Below are 15687 nucleotides of genomic sequence, written 5' to 3' on the forward strand. Positions count from 1 at the left end.
GCAGGTACGTGGTCAACCCAGAACCTCAGCTCTGACAGCTCTGATGCTTAACCACCACCCCACCCTGCCTGCCACTGGGAGCAGAAACCGTGCTTCTTGAGTTCTTTCCGGCACCCTCTGCTACTCTGTGCTGTAAGGGTGGGAGCAGCTCTCACACCGGGTGGAGGCAGCAACTCGGTGACTCCTGTGATACCCCTAGGGAACCCCATTGTCTGTCTACAGGGCAGGGCGTGCAGCCAAAGCCCTGTCAGGGGACATTCTCACAAGTGACAGAAGATCCACTCTCATTCCCAAAGGCAAAAGGAGCCAGCGCAGTTGTAGATTTGGGCATGAACAGTCAGGACGCAGATGAGAAAGGAAAAACAGGGAAGACAAGCCAGCGTGTGGAGCTGGAACCAGGAGGTTCAACGGATGAAGAAGCACCAAGAGAAATGGGCTACATCAATTGGCCACTCACTTGCTGTGAGACCTTGGACCTCCCAGAGCTTCAGGCTCTTATCTATAAAATGGGGATAATAATAGTACCTACCTTACAGAGTTGTTATAAGGATTAACTGGTGTATATAAACTGCTTCAAGCACAGGAGCTGGCATATGGGAAGTGCTCAACCAGTAATAGTGGTGGTGGTCCAGTCATGTAACTGGTGTGTAAAGTAAGGGGAGGCAAAGGCATGAGCAGGTGAGACGTAAGAAGGCGCAGTGGCATCACCCCCCAAGCTTTAAGTGACATGAGGTTAACAGACTACGTCTGAATACAGCCAAGGCAAAGACCGTCATTAAGGAACATGCCCAGGGCTGAGTCACAGCATTTTCTGGGCGGGGACCGCGGCTGAATCATCTGATATTCCAGTCCCTGACATCGCCTTTGCAGAGTGAGCACTCCACCAAGGTTTGAGAAATGTCCAAGTGGTGGGTCTCCCAAAGTCCATGGTGAGATTATATTCCCTACTTTCTCCCTTGGCTTGGTCTCCCATGACTCCCCTCCCTGCTGATTCATTGATCTTCCCACACTTCTTGAGCATCTATTGGTGGTGGAGACCAATAGATGCTCCCACACCATCTATTGGTGTGGTACTGCTGGAAACTAGAAGAGTATTAAAAGGAGTCTGGGACAGGGCTGAAAATGAAGCAACTGGACATAAGCATTGAACAACCAGAAGGTGACCTATGCATTCCACTTGGCCACATCCCACTGCCCACCCAAAATACGGTCTTTCCCTCTCCTGTGCGGGCTGTGTGTGAAATCTTAAAAGAGCAATTTCATTTCTGCCTCTCTTGTTCCCAGTTCTCAACAGGCATTTCCAAAGGAGACCACAGTATGGGCTCACAGTGGCTCACAGCAAAGAGTTATTCATCTCATCAGTAGACCATCACAACTCAGAACCGCAAGGAGAAACTATGCTCAGTCTCACACTCGACGGTCCCCTCCCTCTGGTCATCGCTACCAATGAACAGTCCCAAGGCTTCAACCAGCACATGCTGGCCCTCCAAGACTCAAGACACTTCTGAGGGGATGCAGGGGGGAGTCACGTGGCAAGGTGGGTTCCCTGAGACGCAGAAAAGCAGATGGAGTCGAGCGTGTGGAGGTGTATCTGTAGGACTTAGGCGCACAGAAACAAAGCAGTGCTCTTGGGCTTGGCCCCACGTAAGGGAAGATGAGAAGCAAGATTGGGCAGTGGCAGAAGTTGGGCTGCGATGCGGTCTCAGCGGAGGCCTCAGCCCAGCCCACTGGGTGCTCAGAAGCTGGGGTGACCCTTCAGAGCTGTCCTGAGCTGGTGAGTGGTGGCCCAGGTTTTAGATCCCCGACATAAAACAAAAAAGAAGCAGACTCACGGTCACTGAGTGAGGGCTGCATACAGAAGGGACATGACTTTGGCCTAGATACTCTTTTTTTTTTTTTTTTTAATTGAATGAAAGATTCTTTAAATTCTTTAGTGCTTTACAGTTTTCAAAAGTTTCACACGCCTGATTTCACATAATCCCATAATAACTCTTTTCTCCCCCACCCTCCCCACTTCCCTCTCCCCACTGGTAACCACTAGTTTCTTCTCTCTGCCTGTGAGTCTGCTTCTTTTTCATTATATTCACCAGTTTGTTGTATTTTTATTATATTCACCAGTTTGTTGTATTTTTTAGATTCCACATATAAGTGATACCATGCAGGCCCAGATACTCTTCTGAACAGAGGCAATTTCCGAAGACGGCTGCAAGCCCAGGGCTGTACCAGCAGCACTTCAAACGGCAAGGAGTGGCCTTCAGTCCTGAAGGGGTCCCCAGTAGCACACCTCTAGTCCGAGAGCCCTAGGGACAGCCACTGACTCTTTTTCCCCATTGAAGAGCAGAACAGGGCAGTGGTTGAGATGTTGAGCTCTGGAATCAGACAGGCTTGGGCTCCAGTGGAGAACCTGCCCCTCACACCTCTAAGCCCCTCACCTGTAAAAGGGGGCCACTAATAACATCTCCACATTCAGCTGCTGTAGGACTGGACAAGACAACACACGTGCCTGAATACAGTAATCACTCCATAAAAGGCAACTCTGGTCACTGTTACAAGCCCACAATGGAGGCAGACCCTGCTCACTTCAGGGCACAGCAGTCGTGTATTTCTCAGTCTCACAGGGTCTGCAGCATATGTGCAAATCCATCAGAAATTTATTCAGGGCCTACAATTATATACAGGGAACAATTCTAGGTCCCAGGAGTACTGTAGTGACCCACGGAGAAAGCCTGGCCCTCGTGGAGTTGAGTGGAACAAAAGAACCAATACAGTAAGTCCCCTACACGTGAACGAGTTCCGTTCTGAGAGCATGTTCGTAAGTCCAACAACGTTAGCCTAGGTACCCAACTATAACCCAACAGTTATATAGTCCTGTACTGTAATAGGTTTATAATACCTTTCACACAAATAATACATAAAAAAAGAAGCAAACACAAAAAATAAAGAAAACTTTTTTTTTTTTTGCGGTACGCAGGCCTCTCACTGCCGCGGCCCCTCCCGCTGTGGAGCACAGGCTCCGGACGCGCAGGCCCAGCGACCCAGCCGCTCCGCGGCACGTGGGATCCTCTCAGACCGGGGCACGAACCCGCGTCCCCTGCATCGGCAGGCGGACTCCCAACCACTGCGCCACCAGGGAAGCCCAAGAAAACATTTTTAATCTTACGGTACAGTCCCTTGAAAAGTACAGTAGTACAGTACAAGAGCTGGCATCGAGTGAACAGGGAAGAAGAGTTACTGACCGGAGGAGGGAGAGGAGGTGGGAGATGGTAGAGCTGAAGGATCGTCAGCAATAGGAGACAGAGGGCGAGCTGCAATTCCACTCACGCCTGATGTGGATGGCACAGGTTCTGGTTCCTTGCTGGATTCAATTCTATCCACCCTCTTGAAAAAATGACCCAGTGATGTCTGGGTAGTAGCTCTTTTTCTCGTCATAGATGACACAGTAGCACTGGATTGCATTCCGAACAGCTGCTGCAACCTTCGCGCACCGTTCTATGTTCGGATCCCGTGCCTCAAAAACTAACAGTGCCTCGTCAAATAAAGAAAATCCCCTCGCCATTCCCTGCGTCGTGAATCTCTTCAGTTCTTCAGTTACCTCTTCCTCTTGTCTCTCTTGGCGCTTCTTAGCAGTACCAGCTACATCACCGCTGCTTTTACGCTTGCTTCTGGACATCCTGGGCTTGAAATAAAGATACTGTACTCCTGTACTCTATACAGAACTGTACAGTAAAGTACACAAAAGCACAACCACTGGTAGAGGATGCACACATGTGACAATGTACACCAGACACGTGAACTAACTTATGTGACTGGACATGTGAACGCACGTTCGCATCTTTGAACGTTCGCAACTTGAAGGTTCATACGTAGGGGACTTACTGTATGTTTGTAACACAGGCCCTAAGAAGGAACACATAGCCAGGCAAGAGGACAGAGGGAGCTGGCTGGGGGCGGAATGGTGGGGAAGGGGAGGGTTGTTTTGGACAGAATGATCAGGGAAGCATCTCAGGCAGTGAGCAAACTCCAGACGGAAGTGAGGAAGGGAGACGCAGGGCGTCTGGGGGACGCCTTCCTGGTGGTTGGGAGCTGCCTGTCATATTCGGGGAATGTCAAAAAGGGCCCCCGGGGCTCGGAAAACCATAAACAAGGGGGAGGGCCCTGGGGCTGAAGAGGCAGCCTGGCTGGACCATACAGAGCCTCAGGCCGGGTGAGAACTCTGGCTCCTCTTCCAAGGGTGATGGGAAGGAAGCCCCTGGCAAGTTTTTGAGCAGGAGAGGAACCCTGCTGGGGTGCATGGGATTCCAGGACACAAGATAAGTCCCATAACTAAAAATCACCCGTCAGTGGAGGAAGAAGGGAGAGGATCCCAGATCCCAGAGCAGTAAGAAGTCTCCTGAGAGCATCTGGCCCAGCTCCTTGCCTTCCAGCAACTAAGGGATGAATATCGCCATGTCGTGGAGGAGTAATCTGAGCCCAGAGACATCAAGAGATCTGCCGAGGGTTCTGTGGCCAGTGAGAGGCAGAACGGGGGGCCAGGACTCTCTCTTCTCCTCTGGAAGTGCTCCGCCAGCCAGCCCACGCTGAGGACCGAATGGGTTTTGGTTTTTGTTGCTGTTGCTGTTCTGTTCTAAGGCAAGCCCTAACACTAACGTAAGCTGTAAAAAGAAACATTTCAGGGAGGTTCCTCAGTCACAGCAGCTGAGGTGTCGGTTAAATGGTTTCTCTGTGGCCTCTGACCAGACACTCTCTGTTCCAAACATGGGAGGAGGCCAAAAAGACTTAACCTTTCCCCGGAAAGAGCTGCCTGCTTCCTCCATCTGTGGGTCCAGCCCAAGACCCAAGAGAGAAAACAGCCCAACTCTCAGGTGAGTGTGGCTACCAGAGAGTCTCCAATGTATGAAATAATCAGGCAATTCACCACGGAGGGGCTCTGCTCCTAACTGTTCCAGTTGAGTGGTGCCTGCAGAGAAAAGCATGAGAAGATTCAGGGCCATAAGCCATGAAGCCGCTAGTTTGAGTCCCTTTTACTCTGCCAGGGCCCAGAAAGCAAATGCGCCCCTGAGGTTCACTTTCTGTACATTAATCATCACTTGCAAGCAAGGCAGCCGACAATCCCTGTCCCAGCAGAATGGGAGGGGCTACCACGTCAGGGACCGGAACACAGCAGCTCCTGTGGAGAAGGCCGGGAGGAAGGAGAGCACTGAGGAAAAGTCCACCCGCCAACACACCCCCCTCTCCCCGCCCAGCCCACCCACGTGCAAAGGTTTGAAAGCCCAGTCTTGGGCTCAGGGTGGGCAGGGTCCCAGCCCTGGAGGTCGAGGAGCAGGGAAATGATGTGAGGATGTGCGCAAGGCCTCGGAATCTACCCCGCACTGTGGGGCAGGGCAGAAATCATTCGCAGCTCCAGGAGGGGCCTGACAGGTGCGCGCAGCAGGGGAAGGAAATGTAGGTTAGGCATCTAGGGCAGTTCTGAAGCTGGGGCTTGTCTGTCGGGAAGTCAGGCAGCGGCCGTAAGCGACAGGAAGTAGAATGCGCAAAGGACCAAGCGGGACTCAAAGCTTCTGATTTGGAAAAGGAGCAGAGGGGGAAGAATAAAGAATTGCTCTGATGAAGCAGGGGGAGGGGTGCTGGGGAGGCAGGCTGAGCAGAGGCAGAGTTGCCAGCAGCCCCTCCCCTGCCCACGCCCACAGACACCGGGGCTAAGTGGTACGGGAGCCGAGCATCCCTTCCTACCGTGGAGACACACGGAGACCCGAGGCCAGGCTGCTGCCCAGGACACTCACTAATAATTCACTAGGGCTTCCCTGGTGGCACAGTGGTTGAGAGTCCGCCTGCCGATGCAGGGGACACGGGTTCGTGCCCCGGTCCGGGAAGATCCCACATGCCGCGGAGCGGGTGGGCCCATGAGCCATGGCCGCTGAGCCTGCGCGTCCGGAGCCTGTGATCCGCAACGGGAGAGGCCACAACAGTGAGAGGCCCGCGTACCACAAAAAAATAAAAAAATAATAATAATAATTCACTAAAAGTCCTCTCTGCCAGAATATCTCCCTCCCGCGTATCCTGAGCTCCCTGCATAAACTCCACTCCAGCATTTATCCTGTCTGACTTTTATCTGCTGAGTCGTGCACTCAATTCTTCCACAAATATTTATTGAGCATGAATAAGGCTCTGGGCTGGGGGCTGTGAAGGAGGCTGAGTTACAAGGTCATCTCTCTTTCAAGGAGGTACAGCCCAGGCACCTGGGATCCAAAGTCCAGCTCCAAGACTTACTAACTGTGTGATCTTGAAGAAATTCCTCCAGCTGTCTCAATTTCAGTTCTTTTTCTGTAGAATGGAGGGGCTTGGAGGTGGGGATATGGAGTGATAAGCCTAAAGGGCAAACAGGGGTCAGGTCAGGGCCATTGCACAACATCATAATTGCCATTTATTGAGCACCTACTAGTAAGTGTCCAGAACTGTTTCAGTTGCTTTATGGATATTATTCCTAAACCCTACCATCACCCCACAAAGTGGGAATTGTTCCGCCTGCACACAGACGCAATGGTAAATGGGAGTGATCTTGCACGGTGCTTGGCACATGGTGGGAGTGTGAATAAATGCTGAATTAATTCATTCTCTAGACACATACTCATGTTTACTATGTGCGACATGTTTCTAGGCCAGTGGTTCTCAACCAGAGGTGATTTTGTCCCTTTTATTTGCTGGGTTGTGCACTCAGTTCTTCCACAAATATTTATTGAGCATGAAGAAGGCACTGGGCTGGGAGCTGTGAAGGATGCTGAGTTACAAGATCATCCCTTTCTCAAGCACGTACAGCCCAGGCACCTGGAATCCAAAGTCATGACTTGGAGGGGGCAGTGCTACTGGCATCTAGTGGGTAGAGGCCAGGAATGCTGCTCAACATCTCACAAAGCATAGGGCGGCCCCCCGACAACAGGGAACTATCTGGTCCAAAGTGTCAGTAGTGCTGAGGCTGAGAAACTCTGCTCCAGGCCCTGGGGATCCAGTGGTGCACCAAACAGGCCATTGTTCCTGGAGCTCACATCCCAGAACACTGGACAGAAAATGGGGTCTGTCGGTACAAAGCGCTAAGGAGAAAAACACAGTAGGACAGGAGGGAAGAGTGACACGTTCACCAGGGACAAACGGGACAGTGAGGAGAGACCAGAGGGGAGTGAGGAGTGAACCAATAGCTGCCTGGTGTGATGGGCAAAAGCCCCGGGTAGGACACACGAGCGTCCTCAGGTGGAGCAGGAGGCCCGCAAGCCGGGAGTGAGTGGTCGGACGTGAGGTCAGAAAGTGACTGGGACAATTTATTTAGTTGTGTGGATATCTTCTGGCCCCCAGGGGTGGTGCACTCCTTGAGGACAGAGGTCATGCCCTTGTATGCAACCTCTCAGTGCCACACACTTGCTGGAACCAAGCTGAGGAAGACGCCAAGCTGAATTGTATTTTGGCTCAGGGAAGGCAGTTTCCTGTATTATGAAATTTGCATAAGACAAATTGCCCCTACTTTGTTCTGGTTTGGGCAGGAAATGAGTTTAAATGTGCTTTTAGTTTTCATTGTGTGATTGCTGGTTGGCTTTCATTCATTTCAGGAGAGAGAATATAATGATAAGTATCACTGAGGAGGGAGTCACAAGCCCCAGAGCTGGTTGTGAATAGAATTTCCACACTGTCCTCTTAGTCCTAATGAGAAGACGCATCTATCTATTCACTGATCCAACAAGTAGTTATTGGAGATAACCTCAGGGCAGAGCTGGGGTAATGCAACACTGAATCACGCACAGATTCTTCTCTCCAGCAACTTATGGGGTAGTAGAAAAGCTAAAATGTATATCTAATTAATAATATAAGGTACAAAGTACCAGTTGAAGAGAAGTAACAAAGAACTGTGAAGAACAGATGACTACATATAAGGCTGGATAGCATAAGCTTTCATCTCACTTGCCAACTGATCAACAGAGGTGCCTAGAACAGTGTTAAGAAGACTTCTGATATCCTATATGAACTCAGTGAGAAAAAGTGCTGTGCTCAGTTACTTGGGTCTGCTATGAACAAGGAAGCCAGGTGGCAGACATTCCAAGTATTTTTTGTCATCCAAGCTTAAGTGGAGACCAAATAAGTGGAAATGTAGCTTTAAAAGTGAATTATGTCCTTCCTTTTCATGATTAACATAGAAATATAATTAATATGCTACACTACTGAAGTGGAAATAGAGGAGCATAAAAAACTCAATTTCATAACATTGAGTGTACATTTATTTACCTCTTCAACTCTAGGAGTATTTAAGAAATAGGAGAGAGAGCAAGGAATTCTCTGCTACTAAATGATTCATTACAAGTAAGAATCAGCCAAGGTGTCACCACTTAAAATCAGGGGGCCGAGCTCTGGACAGAGGATCCCTCCCCAGACACCTCACCCTCCCACCTCTTCTCCCCAGAGCTCCACAGGAGGCCGTATTGAGGAGTCTGGCAGGAAAGCAGTGAAATCTCTTCTCAGAACTGGATTTGCTAGTCAAATCCTTCCCTCCCAGGGCCTGGAGAGACAGGACAAGATACCCTGCTACTGCCTGGTCCTTCACAAACTTGCTCAGCAACAGGTTTGGGGCCAACTTCCCAAGTCTCCTATCTCTGGGATTCTGCCCACTGCCCTTTTTTTCAGGCTGTTTCAAGAACAGCAGCCCAGGGCTTCCCTGGTGGCACAGTGGTTGAGAGTCCGCCTGCCGATGCAGGGGACACGGGTTCGTGCCCCGGAGCGCCTAGGCCCGTGAGCTCCGCACAGCAGCCCAGAGATGGGATTGAGTCTGATTCTGACACAACAAAGCTCCAGAATGATATTCCCACTTGCTAGGCAAGCTGGGACTGAGCCAAAGGCAGCACACGGGTCTCAGGATCCAGAGAGAGATGGAATTGCTTTATTAATATCGCAAAGTGAAAGGGGAAAGAGAGTGTTCTGGCTCTGCTGTGCCAACGGTACTTCAAAACACAATGGGAAAAACACACACACACACACACACACACAATGGGAAGGGAGGGGAGAGAAGGGTCAGGGGGATTCCCCCAGAGGCACGCCCTTCGCCCTCCAAGCGCAGCCGTGCTGGGAGGAGGCAGTCGCCCTTGCTGGCCAGTGCGCCAAGTGAAGAGGAACCATGTGTCCTCTCACCTAGAGGGACAGCCCTCTAAAGCTCAGGAAAGAAGGGGACAGAACAGAGCCGCAACCAAGGGATCAAAAGCTTAAATCACAAAAGTTTTTTCAAAAAGTCCTTTTTTGAAAGGCAGCCAAACAAAAGTGCCTTCACAGAGGCAGCTCTGTGCCACCTTTAAACCAAACTATTTCCAGAGGCACAGGCTGAGCAGCCCACAGCCTGGTTGTGAAGTCGTTGGTGCTGCTCTCAAACCTGTGGCCCAGAGACCCTGCTTTATTTTGTTTCTATTTTTATTTTCATTTCAGGAGAAAGGGCTGAGAGGGGCAGGGGAGCCAAGCAGAAATACTACGTATTCCTGAAGCCCACGTGCAGAAATGGCCAGGCAAGACGAGCATTCAGATGATTCATTCCACGGGCCCAGCTAAGCATCTGCCATGTTTCAGGCCCTCGTCTCAGAGCCTCATGGGGCTGGACAGAGCAGGTGCTCTGTGGAGGCCTTGGCGGTGCCCACAGTCGTGCTGGTGGAGAGGCCAGCGGAAGCTTTCACGAGCCCACGTGGGACAACATGGGACACCGGAAATAATTGAGTGGAAGTCATGGATTAGCAGGTGGGGGCAAGAGGCAATGACATTGGGGGGATTGAGGGTAACATGCTCCCCCATTTATACCCACACCTTGGTGAGGCCTGGGGAAATAGCTCGGAGCACCCTTAAAGGCACTGTCTGAGATGAATGGATAAAGAGGATGTGGTACATATACACAATGGAATACTACTCAGCCATGAAAAAGAATGAAATAATGCCATTTGCAGCAACATGGATGGACCTAGATAGTATCGTACTAAGTGAAGTAAGTTAAACACTTACAGAGAAAGACAAATACCATATGATATCACTTATACATGGAATCTAAAAAAATGATACAAATGAACTTATTTACAAAACAGAAATAGACCCACAGACATAGAAAACAAACTTATAGTTACCAAAGGGGATAGCAGGTGGAGGGATAAATTAGGAGTTTGGGATTAACAGATACACATTACTGTATATAAAATAAACAACAAGGACCTACTGTATAGCACAGGGAACTATATTCAATATCTTGTAATAACCTATAATGGAAAAGAATCTGAAAAAGAATATATGTATGTGTATATATATGTATATTATACATACATATACACACATAATAAAACTAAATCACTTTGCTGTACACCTGAAACTAACACAACATTATAAATCAACTATATTTCAATTAAAAAAAATTTTAAAGTCATTGATGATGATTATCTGAGGGGAAATAACATTTATTGAGTGTTATGCATTCGTATACATTATAGCTTTTAATTCTTACAATAATCCTAGGAGGTGCATATTATCCTCCCTGTTTTACAGATGAAGAAATGGAGGCTCAGAGGGGTTGCTCAAGTTCACGTGGCTGGGAAGTGGTGGAGCCAGGGCTGAGGGCAGGTTTATCTGACCCCAAGAACCCTGCTGCTTTCGTTATGCCTCACCACCTCTCAGCATTACAGGAAACTGCCAAGGCTCCCTTGCTCAGGACACAACATACAAATTGTGCAAAACAAAAACCTCATTCTTCTTTAGTTTTCAAATGGTAAGGTTCAGAGATCTCAGAAGAGAATAAAAAGCTCAGAAACAAACCCATGCATGCACACAAGAACCTGATTTATGATAAAGTTGCTCCTTATATCAATGGAGAAAGGACCGACTCTTTAATAATGTTGAGAAAACTGACTCACTAAATGAATTTGGATACCTCCCATACCCCACATATATAAAGGTAGACTCCAAATGAATAAAAAATATAGATGTGGAGAAAGAAATCTATAAGCTAATAGAAGAAAGTGTGAGAGACTATATTCATGAACTTAGGGTATGGGGGAACCTCTTAAACAAGATTCCCAAAGCACAATCCATAAAGCAAAAAAAAAAAAAAAAAAAAAAGATGGATTTGATCACATCAAAATGAAGGGCTTCCGTTCAACAAAAGGCACTATGGACAAAGTTAACAGAGAAGTGGCACAGTATAAAAAGATATAGATTTTTCAACATCTACACCCAACAAACGATTAACATTCAGCTACTCAAGAAACACCAATAAATCAACAGGAAACAACAGAACAATGGTCTGTGAATATGAATAGGCAGTACAAAAAAGTGGAAACTAGAATTCTAGCTTGCTCAACAGATATATAGAAAATGCTCAAATTCATGGTAATGAGAGAAATGAAAATGAAAGCAATGACGAGACTCCTCATTACACCCAACAGATTGGCAAAATTAGAATGTTTAATACTGAATGTTGGAGAGGGTATGGGTAAATGGGAACCCACACACCACTGGTGGGAGTCTAGATTGGTGTGACCATTCTAGAGACTCATCTGGCAATGATTATTGAAACCAAGTGCGTATAAACCCTATGACTAAAAACACACACACTTGGGGATAGAGCTCAGAGAGATACCTGCACAGGTTTATAAGGGGACAAGCAAAGGGTATTTGTGATAGCACTGCTTGTGGTGATGGGGAATTGGAAGCAACTAGTTGCCTATGGCTAAAGAATGGATAAACGCAAAATATGGTGGGCACCTACTTTGTGGTAGTTATCAGCACCTTTCACCAATTATTTCCAGTTTTCCTCCTTCTAGGTTCATGGTAGGATTATACTTCCCATCCCTTATGAAACTGGGAATGGCCATGTGACTTGTTGTGGCCACCTGTGGACCAGTGTGCTATTTGCTACCTTCTGGACAGAGTCTTTACAAGCCAGTGTGTTATTTGCCACTTTCTCCTCTCCCTGCCATGGTGAATGGTGGAGGCTCCATCAGCCTATGACCTGAGTGAGATGTGAAGCCTGATGGACATGTAGTATGGCCAAGCAGTAAACCTTTATCATTTTAAGCCATTAAGAATTTGGTGGTGTTACTGTACCATAACATAGCCTACCTTGATTGATACAACTATGCAGCTGTTAGAAGCAATAAACTAGATGTACAGCCAACAACATGGACAGATCTTAAAACCTTAGTGAGAACATGGGTGAAAATGGTAAGAAGAGAAACAAGGTCCTTGACAGAATATCCTTTCTATAAATCATTAATACACACACACAAAACAATACTGTATTTTTTCGGACACACGCCCTTTTGAGGGCATATATTAGACACCTTACATGGGTACCTACAGGGGAGTGGGGATCACAAATGAAGACAAAAAAATTAAGAACTAAAACAAGAGAGAACTTTGCATTGATCAAAATGAAACTTCCATAAACTTATGAGTATGAATTACTCAACTCTCCATTATATCTGAGATCAAAGGAGAAAAGGCAAGGAGAAGAGGTGTACATAACTTTCCTTATTTAATTTCTGTATGCATTTTATGCCAATCAGTCTTCATGCCAATGAGACTTGAAAGCACGGAGTTTCCCTTTCCCCACCAAGTTTTAGTTGACCCAGACAGACTTTCACTTCACAACCTCCACGGTTACTATGCTTCCTTGGTACAAAGATTACAGCCACAGCAGCTACTGCCAATACCTCATTTCACCATGATCTAAGGAAAGGCGCCCCTGTGAGGGAACAGAGCAGCAAACACGTGGATTGGAGAAGCAAGACCCGAATGGCACAAGTCGATGGCTTTGATGGGCTCCATCCCCCTCTTGTAGGGAGTGATCCCGGCTCCTGAGAGGATCTCAGCTGAGAACAAATGGTCAGCCAGTAGGTGAGCCAGCAAGTCATGCTCAGGTGCGCACCAGCAGGAGATGATGCAAGACTTTCAGTCTGAATTTGCTGGGTCCCAAGAGGAAGTGGGGTTCAGGAGTAGGCTGGCTTGGAAATCCACTATGTAGACACATTATAGCAGTGACTGTGCAACAAACACAGCTCAGCCCAAACAGTTCACCGGAGAAGGTCCCTGCCATCGTTTCTTTCCTTGGAGTACTGTAAAGAAGCTGGGCTTGGAGTCAGGCAGACCTGAGTCTGAATTCAGGGGGTGCCCCAGAAAGAAGCTGTAAGTCTCTGTACCAGACTGTTGGCTCTCTGGGGGCAGGGACCAGGGATTACTTGACTTAACATCCCTAGCACCTCATCAAATGTCTATTGAATGAATAAAGTAATGAATGAGCAAATGAGTTAACTGATTAACAAATTAATTTTTCTTCCAATGATCTCTAGTTTACACATCTTCCTTCCCCCTAGGCATCCAATTAACTCAGGACATTGCAGCTATTTATCTCTATGCCTAGCACTGTGTCAGGCACACAGCAGAAGCTTATAAATATTTGCTGAATTGAACTGAACTGTTTGTATGCTTCTTAGTCATTTTCTTTTAGAAACCACCAACTTAGATAAATGCATTCATTTTATTTGAGGCACCCCCACACACAGAATGTAAATAATAGTAATTCCTTTCAATTGTCAAACATGTGATACAAGGTTCTTCACTATCAAGATGAATCCTTATATCAACACTCTTTTATTATGCTTTTAATATAGATAAGTAGGGTAAAGCTCAAAGAGGGTAAGTAATCAACCCACAGTTTTCTGGAATGTAAGCTAATCAATGTGGAAGAAATAATAGAACTAGAAAAATCACCCTTTTGCAGTCTTCAGCGTAATCATTGACTCAGGTCAGGATCATCAACAGAGGCTAAGACTTCTGGGAGGAAAACTGTTGGAGAACAGGATATTCACATGCTCTCAAAATATCACTCACAGATTAATAGTTACAAAGGGAAATGTGTCTTTACAGTGGCGAGCTCTTGCTGTCGCTACCTTTAGCCAAGAAATCAAACTTAATGTCTCCAACTGTGGGACAACCTGATGCTATGTGCTCCCAAAGGGACGTATTAACAAATACAAAGCAACACCTGGGGGTATTGCTGCCAAACGTGTTTCACATTACTATAACCACGAGGAAACCATCAGACAAATCCAGAATGTGAGACCCTCTACAAGACACGCGGTCTGTTCCTCCTCAAAAACAGCATCATGAAGGGACTTCCCTGGAGGTCCAGAGGTTAAGACTCCGCGCTTCCACTGCAGGGCGTGCAGGTTCAATCCCTGATCGAGGAACTAAGAGCCCGCATGCTGTGTGGTGTGGCCAAAAAGTAAAAAAAAAAAAAAAAAAAAAAAGTGTCATGAAAACATAAAAAGGCAGGGGAGGTGTTTTAGGTTTAAAGAGACTAAAGAGATCTTGCAATCAAATGTAATACGTTGCTTCCTAGATTTGTTAAAAATTATAAAAATCATTCTTGGGCCATTTCAGGAAAATTAAATAAAGACTGAATAACAGATGACATAACTGAATGAATAATTTTCATTCAGTATGAATAATGAATAAATAATTTTCTGAGGCATGATAATATTGTATTAATGTTAAATCTCTTGATTGTGGTAATGGTTTTATAATTATGTAGGAGAATATCCATGTCGTGAGGAAAAGCAGCTGAAGCATATGCAGTGAAGATGAGGGATAAAGTGTCACGATACCTCAAACTTACTTTTAAATGGTTCAGCAAAAGAGAAATGTGTGTGCGTGTGTATGTGTAAAGAGAGAGAAAGGGAGGGGAGCATACAAATGGGACAAAATGCTAACAGTTTGTGAATCAAGCTAAAGATAAGGGGTATACAGGTATTTACTGTACTAGTCCTTCAACTTTTCTGTAGGTTTGAAAATTTTCAATTAAAAAAAAGTTGGGAGGAAAACATAGGTGTTGTGATTTTAAGGCCAAGGATAACGTGGGATACTGACCCACCCCTATAGGTGGCTATTGGTGTACAAGCAACATTCCTCCTCCCTGTCCCCAGGACTATCATCAGATCCCTTTCTAGCCAGAAAGAATAATCAGTCATTCAGATATAGGGGGCTGCATTCCTTCTCAGAATCTTTTCTGTTGATAGGATACCAATATATACTCAAAATGGATTACAAAATGAAGTTTCTTTTCCACCCCATTTTCGTTCTAATAGTAAAACACATTTGTTAAATGTGCCAATTAAACATTGAAGGAAAGGCTATACTTCACTGTTTAAGCTGCATTTTCACTAATTTGGTCACTAGTTAAAGGTTTAAGAGAGATGGCAGCTGTCAGGCATGAATGCTGCCCTCCTCCCTGCCCTCTCCCCAGCAGGCATGACTAATCAATCACTGAACCTTTTCCGCAGCCTCAAATGGTACCCTGCAGAGTTTCCTGGTGGTAAGTTTTTCCTTTTTTCTTTCATTTTCTTTCTTTATTTAAAAACAAAATTAGATAAGAAGGAAAATATTCACTCTTCTCTTCTCAGGGGACTCATTATATCCAAAGGGCTTATGTAAGATGTTTTCTCTGGAAAATCGCTGTTTTCAAGGTCCCTGATTTCCTCCCGTAATTATTCATTCAATAATCATCTGTTAACTGCCTACTGTGTGCTAGTGTCTGGGGTGCCAAGATGAATGAGATCCAGTTCCCCTCCAGAAGGCTCACTGATGGATACTGACCAGATGTTTAAGTAGGGTACAAAGCAAGGAGTGGCCGAC

At 46.5% G+C, this 15687-nt stretch overlaps 1 protein-coding gene across 2 annotated transcripts in view; it reads right to left on the reverse strand.

Moving 5' to 3' along the window:
• The window catches only part of ABTB3 (ankyrin repeat and BTB domain containing 3), a 300383-nt gene that overhangs the window by 244281 nt on the left and 40415 nt on the right, over positions 1-15687 (reverse strand). The window lies entirely within an intron of this gene.

Source organism: Phocoena phocoena, chromosome 11 (genome assembly GCF_963924675.1).
Source record: "Phocoena phocoena chromosome 11, mPhoPho1.1, whole genome shotgun sequence".
In the NCBI taxonomy this organism is placed as follows: Eukaryota; Metazoa; Chordata; class Mammalia; order Artiodactyla; family Phocoenidae; genus Phocoena; species Phocoena phocoena.